General features: G+C 45.2%; 1 protein-coding gene across 3 annotated transcripts in view; it reads left to right on the top strand.

Moving 5' to 3' along the window:
- The window catches only part of KAZN (kazrin, periplakin interacting protein), a 236,425-nt gene that overhangs the window by 30,043 nt on the left and 189,231 nt on the right, over positions 1-17,151 (top strand). Inside the window, exon 1 of one of the 3 annotated variants that reach the window (XM_025198101.1) lies at positions 4,226-4,344. The exons of 1 other annotated variant lie outside the window; for it this stretch is intronic. The gene's annotated coding sequence lies outside the window, so the exon portion shown is untranslated. Of the gene's footprint in view, positions 1-4,225; positions 4,345-13,735; positions 13,758-17,151 lie in introns of those variants that run through there. One more of the 3 variants, XM_025198104.1, reaches the window with a different exon arrangement.

Here is a 17,151-nt window from a genome sequence, read left to right as displayed (position 1 = left end):
GGGGGCTGTCTGCCTGCCCTGACAGCATGTGGCAGCGGCGCCTGATGCGGCCCGGGACCCCAGCGTGGTGCACGCTGTATAAGGCGCCCACTGCCAAGAAGACCGGCAACCTGCAGTGGCGGCTTGTGCACGGCATCCTGGCCACCAGCACCTTTGTTCGCCACCTGGACCTGGCGGCCTCGGCGGCCTGCCCCTTCTGCCAGGGGGTGCCGGACGAGGACATTTTCCACGCGTTCCTAGACTGCCCCTGGCTGCAGCTGCTCTTTGCCACCCTGGGCGCGCTGCTTCGGGCGCTGGGCCGGGACTTCTCCAAGGACGTCTACGTCCACTCCTTCCCCTACCGGGCAGGGGAGCAAGCCGTGGTCCGCCTGGCCAACTTCCTGCTGGGCCAGGCCAAGATGGCCACCCTGAAGAGCTGGCGAAGCTGGCTCACCGGGACTGGGATGGTCGATGCCCTGCAGCTCTTCCGCCTGCTGGTGCGGGCCCGCCTCTCGCTCGAGTTTGAGCACGCAGTCCTGCGGCAGACGGTGCCCACCTTCGAGGAACGCTGGGCCCTTGAGGGGGCGCTCTGCCGAGTCGAGGTGGGGCGCCTGCTCCTCGCCCTGTAACACCTCCAGCTGCTCAAGCTGCGGACACGCGTCCAGTGGGCCAAGGCCTTGGACTTTGCTTCACGCGGGTCGACCCCTGAGGCCCCCCATGGGTGGCCCCGCTGGCAGAAATGTAAATATGTAAATAGTCCTTTGGCTCGCTATGGTTTTCTAATCTAGAGTGTACGGGCAGGCCTTGCAGGCCGTGAGCCCAGGACCATGTCCGTGAGGCCCAGGTGTTTGGGCCAACCTGTACATACTCTTTACTGGCCCCGATTTGTCACCCTCTCTGAAATAAACGCCTCTTAAAAGTCAAAAAAGTCTGTCTGTCTGTCTGTCTGTCTTATTTATATATATTTTGGTAATGTCAGAGGCAAGGATTTTTGTGGGTGACGTCTTTTATTGGACCAGCTGCAGAGTTCAGATAGACATAGATGAGTTTTTGGGTAGCAAATGCCCTTCTTCTGATATCACCCACAAAAATCCTTACCTCTCAAAAATGTCCTGGGCCATCGCGAATACAACATGAATCCACTCCTACTTTTAATAATGTTGACATTGTATTTATTGCATAGCCAGTTTCGTTCATGTTAAAAAGACATCTGTGTTCCTGTTGTGTGCCACTGCCACTTAAGTAATGGAAAGCCTATAGCCGAGTCCGGGATGATTATGGGTAGATGCAGTCTCTCTGAGAGCTCTCTGATATTGCACTAATATTGCAAGTCTGCTTCCCACAAAGTTCACTGTGCTCAGAAATGTTGGTAGTGTTGAGCCCTCTGGGCCGTTTGGTCTTGGTTTCTATTGCGTGCTCATGTCACGCTGTAATGGAGGTCTCGGGAATTCTCAGCCGGGGCCAAGACAGGGAATACTGCAAGGTCTGGAAAAGCGGGGGCAGGGTGTAGTGTTGTGATTTCTGCCAATTCAAGCTATGGATGTTTTTTAATGTTGTCCTGGTAGCTAAGAACAAAAATCTATATAGAAATGCTGAGGAACTAAAAAGACATTTTGGCCTCTCCTATTACTTTTAAATACTCTTCCCTACAAGATGTGTCATCGAATTTCTTCTTTCTGGACCTTGGCCTCCTTGCTTCAGCACTCTTTGCCTAGCAGGCTATTCCAACTGGTTATTTCTGTGCAGTTGTGCAGGAAAATGCTTTTCGGGCTCGGTTCTCTGTTAGTTTATTCTGCCATCCTCAGCCTCTCCATCGGACTCTGTACTGCAATGGTGACTTATGTGAACAGCATGCTGTATAGCTTGGTAGGCCCAAAATGTGACTTTTTTCCTCTGTCCTACTTTTTGCAAAAAGACAGAAGCCATAATCCACCCCTCCCCACACACACACGATTTGGTAGTCTAAATTTAAGCATCTAAATCCATATTTAGACATCTAAAGAAGTGTCCTGCAATTCAGCAATTTAGTTTGTGCATTCAGAACCTCTGAAAATTGGATTGTTCTACAGGCATGGAAAAATAAGGATTTGTATGTCTGATGTAGGCTACCAGTTTTGAAAATTTAGGTCGGCATTTTTATTTTTTCACCAAATGCTATTTTTTCCATTTTTAAAATGAAAACCAGCATATGTTTGATGACAACTGTATACTAGATATCAGTTGCCAAAAGAAGGATGCCATTAGGGGTAAACCGATAGAGATTTTTGAGGGTAATACCAATAGCTGATTTTTAAGGAGGCATCTCAGCTGATACCGGTCTGATTTCTGATACAGCTGCGTGCAGCTGGTAAGTCTGTTGTGGGGGAAGGGGTGTGGCTGGGAAAATCAAGGCCCCTGTGTTGAGGGAGGGAGTGGGGCTGGGGCTGGGGCAGGTGCTGCCCAGCTGGGACAGAGCCACAGCTCATTGCGGGGGTGGGGGGGTCGGAACAGCTCTTGCTGCTGCGTGCACCCAGGCAGGGCACGAGGGTAGGGGAAGGGCGTGTGCCCCAGATCTGCGTGAGGCAGGCTGCATCTGTGGACTGGGGCTGGGGCGGTGCCAGGCAGGCGGCGGTGCTGGGAGGGGGCTATGGGGGAGGGCTGCAGCCACCCCAAAAATCGCTCTAGCCGCCCCATAACCACTCTCCCAGTGCCACTGCTGCCCACCCTGCACAGATCTGGGGGCACATGCCCCCCCCATACCCTCCTGGACAAGCGGCAGGAGCAGCAGTAGGAACAGGTGGATGAGCGGACGAACCACCGAATGGGCAACGTGGAGTGGTGGGAGCCACATCCCCTCCCTTCCCACAGCCCCCAGACGAGCCGCAGCTCGTTCCTGTGAACCCCCCACCCTGGCTTGGCAGTGCCTGCCCCAGCTCCACTCCCTCCTCACCACAGGGGCCTTGATCTGCACCCGCCCCCACCCCCCCGGTGCTTCTAGCACAACAAACTAACCAGCTGGATGCAGCTCTCCACGCTGTCACCTGTGCTTCTCACTGCCTACACGCTGCTTTGCAGCTGCACACACGCACAGGGCATTTATCAGCCAAATTATCGGCCACATTGGGCCGTGTTCCGATATAGACAATTTTCTTTATCTCGGTGCCGATCCGATATCGGACCGATGTATTGGTGCACCTCTAGATGCTACCACTTGGCCTCTGTCCAGGAGGTGGGGTGAAGCTGACCTCATTAATGTGTGCATCAAGCTCTTTGCCTAAATACAGACAGTCAAAAAGCCTAAGGCTGAATTGATCCAATCTTTTCAGGTTAGTCTAAGCTGCATAGATTGAACCGATAATCAAGTGAACAGACATTCGCTTTTGATTCTGGAAATGCAGCCACGTGCTAGAGCACACCTTGCTGCTTGGCTGGAGCAGACAGCTTGGGCCAAGGCTAACCTGCCCACCCTGCGAGTTGGGGTTTGCAGGGGAGATGCAAAGCATTTGGGGATGCTGGGGGACTGCGAGTTAATTTGAATCTGGAGGGGATCTGGGGCTAAAGTTCAATAAACCTATTTAACGTAAATCCGTTAAGTCTAATACTACATCCATTCAGGTTTATCTTAAACCAGCTTCTACCATTTTGAAAGTGGTTTATGTGCACTGAGCTTCTGTCATGTTACAGATTTGAACCAGTTTCCAATCACTTGTGCCCGTTTTTGTGTAATCTCTGTCCCTAGCCTGTGAGAGCCAACTATAGAGGTCTCTACCAAGTGTATAATGTTACTGTGTTGAGGCTGGCAGCTCACAAAGGATGCAGCCATGTTAAATCACAGCTGTTAGGAGACAGTGCCCCAACACTGTCATAATAAAATTATTATTGCAGTTATAGCAGCCGATTTGGGGCCCAAACACAGGTGAGCACCCAGCTATGTTAGGTGGTGTGCAAACATGCCATTTCTTAGTTGCTACCCAAGAAAGCTGCAACGTGCGTAGACAAGACAGTGTGGTAGGGGAAACAGGGGACCACAGAGGTGACAGGTAAAATTGTCAAAAGCACTCATTTAGGCAGTTCGGTCTGGGTCGTGCAGAACGTCAACGGCACTTAAGGCTCCTTAGTGACTGCAAATGGGACTCTAGGCTCGAGAAGTCTTAGATGCTTTTGGAAAACGTTACCCAGAATGACTTGCCTATGGTCACATAGCAGGTCATTTAACAGAGCCAACAATGGGAACCAACTCTTTTACTTTCCAGCCCAATGGCTTTGACAGGAGCCATAGAGAGGAAGATCATCCACACCCTGGGACAATCTTCACAGATCCGTGTTCCTATGATTCCTCAGGCAGAGGTGTCAGTATTGAGCAGCCAGTGCCCAGGCTGTCAACAGGTTAGTTTGGACAAACAAGGTTTTTATGAGCATCACTGCTAATCCATCTGATAGTTTACTACTGTGGGAGCCAGGAGGAGGAGAAATATGACCCTGTTTCTAAATATCTGCCATTTTCCCAGTATTTTTTCCCCACAAGTCAAGTCAGTCCCAAGGCCGCTGCGACCATTGGGATACCTTTGATGCTGTAACAACCCTCCTCCGCTCCAGTGAGGTTCGTTGAGTTGTTTGCATCATTGGTGACTCTTTGGGCAAAGTGACCTGGTGGCGCCCATCTCCTTTCCAGGTGTGGATGGCTGTTTGCTCGCAGGGAGCTCCTCCACCCTTTGACACGTCTTGTATTTAGTTCTGCTGGGTGTCCATCCATATACCTTCCTCGCTCAGGCTAGCTTAGGTGGGGGCGCCAGTTTAGTTGCCAACACCCCAACCATGGAACAGGCTGTAGTGGTGTACGTGGTACAAGACAGCAGACCGAGAGAGGCCTGACAATTTTTTTGTCCCCCGCAGCATTTCTTCATTTTTTGCCACCAACCAAACCATTTGATCCCTCACAGCTGAGTGGGATAGGTCTGTACGCATTGCATTTAATAGAAAGCTGCAAGCTCATGACATGCCTAATGGGCAAATATTTTGCTTTGTTTCTACCATGGCAGGTTCCCTAATTCACTATTATGCAAGTATTGATTTTTTGTTGCATAGTTTAATATGCTGCTTGTTAAAGATCTTAATCTATCGAAGCTGCAGTTTCCTGGGTCAGTGTCCTCTCTGTTCTGAGAAGAAGAATCAGGGAGAGATCCTCAGCTTGTATACAGTGACTTCCACAGGCTGATGCCACTTTATTTGACTGGGGAATTTGATGAAATCTTAGTATTTCCTCTGTTTATGAATTACCAACTTCTGTAGGCTTGCAGAAGCGTGGGTGGGCATGTGCTGCAGAAGATCAGGATGATTGCTCACATATATATTTATTTGCCTGTCACAGTAATGAATCTACTGGTGCACAGCATCTATGAAGTGTGTATATGCGCGTGTGTAAAATAGGACTCGGTGACATGGCATATTCTGAAACTAGCAGTGAAAACACAAGAGTTAAAATGGGTGTAACACTCATTGCTATGGCTCAAGGAAAACGTCATTTTGTCTCTAGACAACAGTGTAAAGAGAGAAAAGGGGCTAAGAAGACATTCTATGTTAAAAACAGGGTTAAGAAGCAAAGGCTCAAAAAGAAGACCGATAAAACCCCCACCTCTTTTTTTCATATATTTTAATCTCATGATTTTTAAGTTCATTTCATGATTTTCCAGGCCTTATTCATGGTTTTTTGAATGGTCAGGGTTGACATTGACACCAAAAAAAATTCCAATTAAACTTTTTTGATTAAAAGTAGTTTTCATTTGTCTTCATTTGTTGTTTTTTTTTTTTTGTTACAGTGAATCAACATTTTTCAGCATTTTATTGGAAAATCCTATTACAAATATCACATTTGCTGTTTCTTTGTTGGTTTTTTTTGCTAACGTTCAAATTTACCACCCAGGAAAAAACAGTTTTTCCAATCAGATCTCTTGTGTGCTTTTAAATGTATTTTACTTATCATACATCTGATGTCATCTTCAATACACCGAGTTGCATTATTTTTCTGCTTTTTGAATAAGGCAAACGTGCTTATAAAATCGGTACTTTTATGACACAGCGCAGCATATTCCTTACAGTTGCATTTAGCACAGGCTAGTGCTGGTTAATTCAGTCTGGCAACTGGGCTGCAGAATAATTTGTCAACAGTAGCGGAGCTGTGAATGTAGGAAAATAAGATGTTCATTTTTCAGATGTTCCAACCCTGCGAGAATGAAAGGAATGCTTATCGCTGCGTGAATCATATTGCATCCGTATCACCTGTTCTGATAGGATTACCCAGCTGCTGTTCTACAAACTTCCTATTGTAATAACCAAGGCACACATTTCTATAAAACTGATAATATCAGCAGGTAACGGCATTGGATTAGCATTTATTTGCTGCTAACAATAAATTAACAATAAAATACAGTGGCGATGCAAGTTGCTAAATTACTGTCCTTGGAGAGATCAGATTTGAAGTTTGAAGTGGGTTTGCAATGCAAGGCCGTCTGGAGGGCCTGGATTCGAACAGCGGGTGAGCAGGGATTCAGAGTGCATGTTGTTATGAGTTGAGTCCAAATCTGGTTCTTATATCATCCGCTCTTTCCTGAAGACTGTGCAATAAATTAATATACTTAACATATACCTAAGAGCCTGGACCTTTCAGTTCCCGATATGCCGAAGTAGCTAAAAATAAGCAAGTTGCAGCTTTAAGAGGCAGCTTTAATATAAGTGTTGCCTACTGTTCGCATATCATCATTTACTTGTCTTTTGTATGTAGTACATGGTACAGGAGTGTTGGGTTCTCATTACACACCCAAGCTCCACATCTTTTCAATCAGAGACTTTAAGTCCGCCTTTCTAGTTTTCTTTCTCAGGCTTCCTTCCCCAAGGCTTCTCAGTTATACAGGTGCACCAGTAACATTATTGAAAACCATGGAGGTGTGAAACCAGTCTGTGCGCGAAGAGAATCTCTTGCTTCTTGGCTGTTTTTATTTCTCTGCCAGAGTTGCATCTAGCCTAAAATATGGTAATACTGACACTTGGCATTCAGAATACAGATCCACTGATTCTGGAGGGTGGATAGTACCGGTGCCCCTATTTTAGACACAGGGAAGGCTCAGGCCCAGGTAGCTCGTGTGAGCAGCTTCAATTCTTGACAAATTAGTGGCAGAATCCACTATGGAGCCAGGCCCTTTGAATGCCATTTCCGTGTGCTATGCCCATTGCTTCACTCTAAGGGTGAAAGACGTGATGAAGGGTCCTAAACTAGGACCCAGGAAATTTGCTTTACTACAGACATCCTGTGTGACCTTCAGCAAGTCACTTAGTCGCTCTGTGTTTCAGTTCCTTATCTGTAAAATGGGGATAAAGGCACGGGCTTACCCCAGTGCAGCGTTGCAATGACACACACACACCCATACTTATCCAAAAGTAATAGCATTAATGTAAAGGGGTCCCATGTACATACTTGAGCAAACATGCATCAGGTAACATGTCCTCCTATATTAAATATAGATCCCTCTGCCACTCCTTCATGTCTCTAACTTTACCTTGCAGTAAGTCTGCAGCCATTAGAACCGAAACCCATTATTTTCCCTGCATGATATTTTGATCAGTCTCCCTCAGTTCCTCTGCAGCAGTGTCTAGTAGGAAACCAGGGGAAATTGCCTGTTGTGTGTTAGGCTAGATGCTAGTTTTCTGAACCCATTTTCAAATCCCTCTGCTCTTTATTTTTAATGACGCTCATCACCACCTAGTTGCCCAGGCTTGGCTCTTAGCCCGCATGGGACTGATCCAGTCAGTTGATAGTCTGTCTCCCCCCTCCCCTTCCTTCACTTCTAAAGCTCTTTTCTGCAGAGCCTCCCTCATGTAAATCTGCCTAATCATGTTATTTATTGGCTGCCTAAGGCTTACAGATTCCCTTTGAGTGTTAATTGGGTCTCGAAGATCAAATACTGATGGCAAATTTCTGCCTCCAACCCTTTCTTTGCCAAGGTCAATTGTTCCTATTATTATTATTATTACACCAATTGAAGGCGTGAGGATGGTTGCAAATTTCCAAACTGTGAATGAAGTTAACCACACATTACAAAAATTACTGGAAAAATAATTTCAGCATCTCTTCTTCCCTAATTACAGTGCTGCAATCATTGTGGATGCGTGTGTCGGCAAAACCTGTGCCAGTTGGTATAAAGGTGTAAGAGATTTAACTGGCAATTTTAAACTGGTTTTAAATAGGCAGCAGCTTTCTTGATTCATGGCATGAAAGTATATGAGTAAATTATTCTTTCCAACTGTGAAATGAAGCAGTAGGGGACTAGAAAAATAGAGAGGGAGCGGCATGATTTATAGAGCCTTATTGCACCAAAGGAAATCACATTGCTCACTTGACAGTTTCTTCTGATTCTCATATATTGGGAAGAAAGGCAGAGCTCTCTTCTTCTCTTTAGCCATGTTTTAACTTGCCCAAGGTCTGGAGGCCATCACCTTTTGTCCACAACGCCACCCTTGTGTATCTTTGTACTCAGAAAAGGCCTTTGGCTCTGCCAGGCTTTGGCAGTCTCCTCCCTTTGAGAAATGCCCATTTCATGGCCATTCCCTCGAGGGAACGTGCGACACGGGGGGGATCAAGAGGATGCAGTCAGCTTGAAAATTAGAGCATGAAAGGCCTCTGACCTTTGGGTATGTAAAACCTTTTCATGTTCACATTATACGTGTTACGTGCACCATTTTGGTATCCCTTTCCACTGTGGATCCTCGGAGAAGTAGGATGAATTGGGGCAGCCTGCCTTAGCAGAGATGTTTTCACTAGTGGCTGGGCTGCCTCCTTTAACCAGACCCTCAAAGGCTGCTTTGAAATTCATCCTTGCAGTATCCCCAGCTGGCACGGTCCCCAGGTGTCCTACCCACTCAGCCCTTGAGACTTCACATTGATTTTACCGAGTACCCCTGAGACTGCAAGCACAGTAAGCTCAGGGGCCATGCCCCAAGGGGCTCAGTCTCACCGAGAGGCAGACAGAACAGTCCAGACACGTTTGGAGCAAGAGACTTCCCTGAAACTGCTCCTTCTTCCCCTTCCTAGCTGCCAAAGACAGGTCTGTGATCAGCCTCCTCGCATGCACACCCTTCCCCAGGAGGGCTCTGGATCCAGCGCTGCGCCAGCTGTAGCTTTTATACCTCCGTGCCCACCCTCGCTAAGAGTCCGTCCTCCTTGCCACGAAGAGGAGATGCCATACTTCTTGGTGGGCTGCATGGCTCTTCCCTTTCGGTTTCAAAAGTGAGCTATCGGACACTAATACGGCTGCATTGTTATGAATGGAGAAAGCTACTGTCAGCAGTTCACAGAGGATGTTAAGCTGTATTAGGCGAGTTAGTACATCGTGGTTTCCAAGGTGGTGTGCCTTGTTACCCACCCTGAGGAGCTGGCTCCTTACCTTGCAGAAGTGAATGCAGCAACACCTGATGCTGTTGGCACAATCTCTGTGCATGGCATTCCCCCTTGGGCTGGCTTCAGAGACCAATTCAAGGGATGTGGAAGATCTTATACTCTTTGTTTCCCTTGCCCTTTAGGAAGTCTATCACCACTGTCTGCATGAGACTCTATCAGCCTGTGTGTATTGGATTGTGTTGGACCCTCCACATGGGCTCCTTGTATCCTCCTGAATGCTACGGACACAGATTGTGCCAACAGCATCAGGTGTTGCTGCATTCACTTCTGCAAGGTATCCTCCTGTTCTCCCACATCCCTGCAGCACATCCATGCAGCAACGTGGGCCTCACCACATAATCAGCACTGTTCCTCTGCAGAGGTGCCATGGCAAATATCTTTATTTGCCATGCCATGGCATTTGCCCCCCCCATCTACTCTTCAGAGCAGGATCCCTCTCTGATCTGAATTTAAGCATCTCATTGAGGGCAGTATTGATTTAGAGGTAATGCAAACCATTATTGAAGGCAGGCAGGAAGGTAACGACTCACAAATAGATGTAATTTCTGTTTAAGGATAAAGTCTTAAGAATGCACACGTGCCCTTGCACGTGCACATACACCCCCCCTTCCTGAAGCACTAGCTGGGAGATAGCTACTAAAAGACCAGACCAGAGTTTAACTGTTTCTTTCTTCAAGGTTTATTGAATCCTGTCAACTGGATAATGGAGCTCGTGTGTCAGCAGTGCTATCACAGTCTCCCAACCACCCGTTGTGAAGCTTTATTTAAAGCCTGACATGTGCAAGGTGTTTTTCAGACCCATCTGAAGCCCCAGACTGTGCACTACAGAGCTTACGACTGAAGAGCCTAGTTTGCAGGAACGCACCGTATTGACAGATCTCTGTGAACGCGGGGAGCCCCTTAGCTTGGTGCACAAGACAACTTTTGAAGGGGCTCGGGAAGCGGGTTTGTGCATGCTTGGGGGTGGGGGGTGAAGGGTATAATCTTAAAAAATCAGAAGGATGGGATTTTTAAAAGCTGTTCTAAGGGATTTAGACTGCAACTTCCATTGACTTAAATTCCTTTGAAATCCCCTCTCCTAAGTAAATGAGTAGCTTTACTTACGAAGTTTCCCTGAATAAAGTTACTCATACTTGAAACTGTACAAAAATAAGGCGTAAAATAAATCAAAGCAAAGGGGGGAAGAGAAATCCCAGACTGGAGCTAACTCAGCACAAATTACAATAGAGGCAGAATGAGCTAAGCAATTTTTTCCTGTGCATCTGGTTAATCATAATGTTTTTCAATTCTGTAAAAGCCATCCCATCTTTCTCCTCTTTCGGTTTGTCCCAAAAAGCCATGGATCATGATCTCCGGTGTAAGAGGAATAAAGAAAACTGGCTAGTGGCGCTTCCCCATATGTATATGTCAAAAAAAAATGCGAGCAATTCTGGATCCACCTGCAGCTTCTTCCTCATCAAGGGAGTATCTTACCCCTGTGACAGATCAGTTAATCAGAGTATGATTCATATTTGACATAGAGGGGAGTTAGCGTCAATAAGTTTCTCCTGACATCTGCCATGAAGTTTTGAGAAGAAGAAACTGAAAAGAAAAAAATAACATCTGCAATCTTAAACTACAGAAAATGGGCAAAGAGCCTTCCTCGTGTACAGCAAGTGGATGCTGAAAGTAAAGCAGGAGGGGAACTGGCCTGGACCCGAGACTTTGTAAAGAGCAGTGATGGCTGAGGAATGTGTGTGTTGGAGGGAACTGCCAAAAGTTTTGTTGAAATCTTTTTTTTCCGCCATTTAGTATTCTCCCCCATCCAGAATACCTTTTTCAGTTCAATTTGTCCAGCCTGCATGAGTGAGGAAAGATGATTGGCCAAATTCTTAGTTCATGTTCAAGTGGCTCGAACGCAGTTGCATCCGTCTACGTAAATCGAGCACCTAGCCCGGAGTCTCTGAACCGCGGGGTTGTTCGCTCAAGCATAGACCGAATGGGAAGTGACTGAAAAATCATCATCATCTGAGTGATATTTGGTGGAACCACAAGTAGGAGTCTGAAGTGATCTGGGGCACAAAAATCCTCTGACCACATTTTCAGGATTTAGTATTTCTGACATTAGGCGGGTCCCCCCCAATTATTTATGCAGCCTGGTGTTAATGGGATATACAGCTGAAGGGCTGCCATCCTCCTACCAAGGTTTTGCTGAAATGACTACGCCACTGCTTTTTGCTAAATGTCAGTTCTTTGACCTGAAATTGCTGGCACCAAAGTCCGGAGGAACTGCTTGGCAGCCGGTGGAGACGTTCCAAGAAAGACAACTAGAGCTGCTCGTGAATCGGAGCTCTGGACCCAAATGTTAGGGCTGGTCAGATCTGAATTTGGATCTGAACTCTTTGACTTGACCTTCACCGTTGGGCAAGCGGCCTTGGTTACATTGGCCTCGCCGATCTTTGAGAGGGAGGCACGGGGATGAAGACGGTTTTGTTGTTTCGTTATACAAGCGCTTCTGCTTTCTCATAAGGAAAGTCTCCCAAATCTTTCACTGCTTGATCGGTATCTTGTGAAAGCAAAACGAAAGCCCACGTAACAAATAATATAAAGCCAACTTTATTACCAAATGTTTTCTGAAATTAAGGGCTGAGGACCCAGCCCTTTCATAAGCAGACTAAGGAAATGAATTGTTTCCAGTTGGGCTTTTTATCTTGAGCCAAGATAAAAATGCATCTTGTACAAATGGTAAATGATTTTCCAGAAGCAGGACTGGATGCCTTCACAATTCCTAAAGGAAATTCAGTCTTAAATATCTATATTAAGCACTGCAGATAACATCCAATCTCGCTCTATTTATAACTGCAGGGGGGAAAAAAGGCTCATTTTGACTCATTATCTCTGACTTTTTTTTGTGTGTGATGTCGTAAGAGCTGAACTTTCTTTGCAATAGTTTTTTTCTCCAGACTACAGCATCCATCTCTAGTTCCAACTTAGCCAACCAGGGCATAGCTAAAATACGTAGAGCTAGAATTGTCCCTTTGCTCTTTGCTGGTTAACTGTTAGCAGGTAGTGGGTATTCTCAGTACAGTATTACCAATATTTGGAATAAGGAAGGGAACTTTTTAAAATTGCGCTCTATGGTTGAACTGACTTTGATGTAGGCTTCCAGTTCAGGGAAGTAGTAAAGCACATGGGTGATTTTGAGCAATGTTGTGTACAGTGATGCATGACTTCACCAGTAGTTAGGTACCTGTTTAAATGCATTCTTGAATTTTAGTCCAAAAATGCCCATTATTCAGACATTAGGCCCATAGAAAATGTGGGTGCACCTTATTGCAGAAGGCCTGCGTACGTGACTGCAAAGGGACATTTCTGCAAGCTGATTGGGAACCTGAGAATGCAGTTGTTCTTGCACCTAGCTCCCTTTTGGCACGTGTGCAATCTGTTAAATGCCGCTGGCAAATATAGATATTTTTATTTATTTATTTTTTTACAAGGAGTGGCTTGGCCACTAATGCCTAAACATTTTGCCTTCGCTCAATCTCTATGAAGCCCTTTCTTTCTCAGGCAGAGTTATCTTTTCCCCACTCTTTTAAGATAAGGCAAGCCAGCCGCTATCTCTGTTTTAATTTTTATTTGCAAATATCATAGAGCCATTGCTCCTCTGTTAGGATCAGATCCTCTTATCAGAAGGATTATAACTGGCTCACTAAACAATATAATCTCTGTATAACCCCAAGCAATCTTTCAGAAGGATTTTCCAAGTAGCTGAAGAACATTGTCGAGTCTCCGGATATAGGATTAATTGGAATAAATCAAGCTTATATCCAACCACAAGTGTAAAAAGAAATGTTTTGTTTGCGGGTATAAGTGCTGGCATGTGTGTGTCTGTCTACTTCTTAAGCGATCCCTGGGTAACTTTCCTGACTCGGACCATAATCCTGGATACACATATTCGCACACCAGGCTCTATGCACGTGAATGGTTCCGCTGAAGTCAGTGGGAGGATTCGTGTGTATGCATACATTTGGATAGGCTAAAATGGTACCTTCTGTTGAGTGTGAACCCTTATATAATTGCAATATTTGTGGACCCAGTTTTGCTACCTTGACTCGTGTTGGCCGTTCTTACCTTTAAATGCAGGCCTCTTCCATTTAAGAGATCTGCTTCTGTGGGTGCGGATCGGTCACACGAATAACCGACACCTGTTTTGTCCCATTAATTGGACCAATGGTTAACTGCAGCAGTGGTTTCCGTTCCTCCCAAGGTGTCTGCGTTTCTCACCCTTGGGTTAAGAAGTTAGGAGTCGTTTGAGCAGATGGTATTCTCGGCCTACCTGGTTCTGGCTAAGCCAGGAACCGCCTCCTTTAAGGTATTTTCAAGTACTTCTGCTTCCTTTCTGTATCAGTTTCAGCTCAACCCTGACTCTATCATTTATTGACTCTCTGTAATCTGATCTAGATTAATCTGTCACATTTACTTTCTTTCAACTCTTCAGTTGTGATCCAAATGGATGATTGCAGGGGAGCGCTGAGAATAAGTTTGAACTCGTACAATTAGAAGAAGTAGACAGGTGCATACAGCGCGCAGGGAGTCGTACGGGGAAACGGTACAAACAAGAAGCAACAGAGGATTCACAAGAGACTATTGTGAAGATTGTACTAGAAAGCCAGTGAGTTTGGAGCAATAAAACAGTTTTTAAATAAGCAGAAAGCATTCATAATCAAGAGCTAGTTTTTACAAGGAACTTGGGCAGATAACATAAATGAGTCAGGTACTTAAGATGTTTCATGTCATTTTGTCATATTCCAGGAGGGCCAGACTTTGTGTGTGTGTGTGTGTGTGTTGCTACATTCATATTTTAGGGTTGCAGAAGTTTTCAGTTTTACATCCAGGTAGCTAACTCAGTTTGGATGGTGTGAATAACCCTCTCATCCATGACTGATCTTGAAAATCAAAATCAGATTTTGTTTCAGGTTGACCCAAAAACCATATTTAAAAAAAAAATCTTGTAATTAGTATATTTTTTTTCCATTGTTGATGATTTTTTAAAAATTCAATAGACTTTTCAGGGTACTGTAGGCAGCTTTCTTTTTTTTAATCAAACTTTACATGTTATGTAGGTATGAACAGAAACTTTGGAGCAAGGAGTGATGCTAGAAATATATAGGTGTATTAGCTGACCGCTGTGCCCACATCCGCTCTAGAAGAGATTGGGGCATACATTTTCATATGGCAAATGGCAGTCAGGGTATATGAGAAATGAGGTTGCTGTCTGGTGGATGATGCAGAGTGGTGATCCACTTGGAGGAAGTGTTTTAGGCACTTTGCAATTCTCATTTCTATTCTTCCCTATTACTCAGTGACCTGGGATCTTCTTGGGGCTTTATAGAAGGGCCTTTTAGTTCTGCTGCAGGATTTGGGTGATTGCATCCCATTTTTGAGCCCTGGCTTTCTGAAGAAAAGGCAGAAGTAAAGTAGATGTGCACCTTATAGACCAACTAAATCAGAGATGCATAAACTTCTAGAAGCAATTGCTTGCTTTGTCAGGGCAGGAGCTATGAAGGGATTGCAAACAGCTGAGCTGCTAAGCAGAATGCGATGGCCAGATTACAAGGGGTAGGAAAAAGGAGGAGGCACTGCTGAAAGAGGAGAGAAAACAAAGCAGTTAACCCATTGAGGGACCATAAAAGCTCACCCTGGGCCAGATTTCCACCTCTGCTTTTTCCAAAAGTCCCCACCAGGGAGGATTTGGGGACCCCAAAGGTAGCAGGCACCAAGAGGATTGAGTATTAACTGCTGTATTGTGCTACACGATTAAGCAACTGATGCAGGCATTTATTCATTACTTATCCTTGTTATATCGGAGCATCAACCCCAGTGAATTCTCTTTCTGTGCGCCTTCCCTTCCCAGCAAAATCAGGTCCCGTGCTCACCGTCCCCTGAGCTGAGGGAAGGCTCTGTTGCCTTTGCACTGCCAGATTTCTTCCATCAGGCTTTTTTACCAGGAGAACTATATGACTTTGCTGAGTGTTTTATTTAAAATCTGCTAAATTGCATTCACTGAACATAGCCCAGCAAACTGGATTAATAAATAGCATATTTGTTTACCTGTTGTGGGTTTTTTAATAAAGGGAATTAACCGTGATGAGCAGTGCAGAATGACTGTGTGGTGGGTGATTTGATTACTGCACCTGGGAGTGACTGGGATTATCAATCTTCCATGCTGTTTGGATTTTAATGGTATTTAGTTTAATAGTAGTAATTTTATTTAAAATTTATTTTCTGGAGTTGAGCTTGCAATGTAGAGAAAAGAGAGAGAGAGAGAGAAAAGGAGATACTACTTTATTTTCCCCTTTTCCCTAATCCTGCAGAAATCGTGACAAGAATTAAATAACAAATTAGGAGAGCTGAACTCATTTCCAAAGGCCAAATAGTTTCCATCTCGGGTGTCACTTTTGGACACTTTTGTTTTCTTTTATATTGCATCAAATATTTGTAATCCCAGCAGGATTGCAGGGTTAGGGTCATACTTACTCAGATGGGAATAGAAATGTTCATCCTTTTTAACATGCAGTGACCTTGTGTGCATCAGCATAAGTACAAGAAGCTGAACATGAGCCGGAGAAACTCAATTGAACTTCAGAAAAGGTTTTCGATGCGTTTGACTGAAGGTCTGAATTTACATAGCCTGATTCAGCCCTCCCTAGTACACACTTCTTAGTACAACATGCATCCTGGGCCATGTGCTAGGGTTAAAATTTAAAAAAATTTGAGTGCTTTTTGGGAGTCTCTTTTTTGGATGCTCAGCTGGAGAGGCTTTGAGTCGTGTGCCTTTCTGATGAGCCTTAAACATAGCTCACCTAACCAGGTATTTTTGGAGATGTTGGTCCTTGAGTTAAATTTGTGTCCTGTTTAGCCTTTGGGGTATAGAGGTACAGATTTGGCTCACTGATTTGCTTTTAAAGGTAAGGTGAGAGTCCTTGGCTGCTCTTTCCAGTTTGTTACTGTGCGTAGCAGCTGAGAGCAAGGCTAGTTACTTTGGGGTTTGTTCAGTTGCTCTGGACGGGGGAAAAAAGCATGAAAGGAAGGAAGTAAATTTGTTCTGGAGAGCTGAATTTCGCCTCTACAGCATAGGGCGGCACAACCGCTTCAGAGAGTGAGGAGAGCTAGAGCGGTACGAGAGAGAAATTCAAGTTCAGAGTGCTCCAAGTTTTCAGGTATCATTTAATCCTGAGTTCATTATCTATTAAGGGGTTTAGATTTAAAGAGAAAAAAAAAAAAGCTCCGTCATAGTTACAAAAGCCTCCCTCTTTTTTCCATGCACTTGTCTATTATGCCAGAGTAGTAGCTTTTCCTTTAGGATTGAAGCCTGGATTTACCCGACAATTCTCAGTGAGAACATCTCGTGCCGTTCAAGCTCAGAGCTCATCTCTACCCCTCTCCTCCAGGAGTCCCACCAAATGTAGACAATCCTACCTTGAATCCTTCCCTCCGCGATGGGGAGCCAGATAAGGGAGGAATCCTGCCATCCAAACAGGCTGTGAAGCCTTACGGACCCTTATCTTCTCTTCAGCAACTTAGTGCTCCAGATTTCCCCCAAGTGCCTGGAGGATCGTACTGGAAGCGTGCATTACCCTTACCCTCTTAGCAATCACAGTGAAGCCAACTTCACCGTAGCTCGCATTGTACAATCCGTTCTGTGCCATGAGACTTGTAGGCGCAACAAGATTTAAAGAGTGCAAAGGCAAGTAGAAGTACGGAGC

This window comes from Alligator sinensis, unplaced genomic scaffold (assembly GCF_000455745.1).
Source record: "Alligator sinensis unplaced genomic scaffold, ASM45574v1 scaffold569_1, whole genome shotgun sequence".
NCBI classification, from domain to species: Eukaryota; Metazoa; Chordata; order Crocodylia; family Alligatoridae; genus Alligator; species Alligator sinensis.
This window is presented reverse-complemented; position numbering and strand designations above follow the sequence as displayed.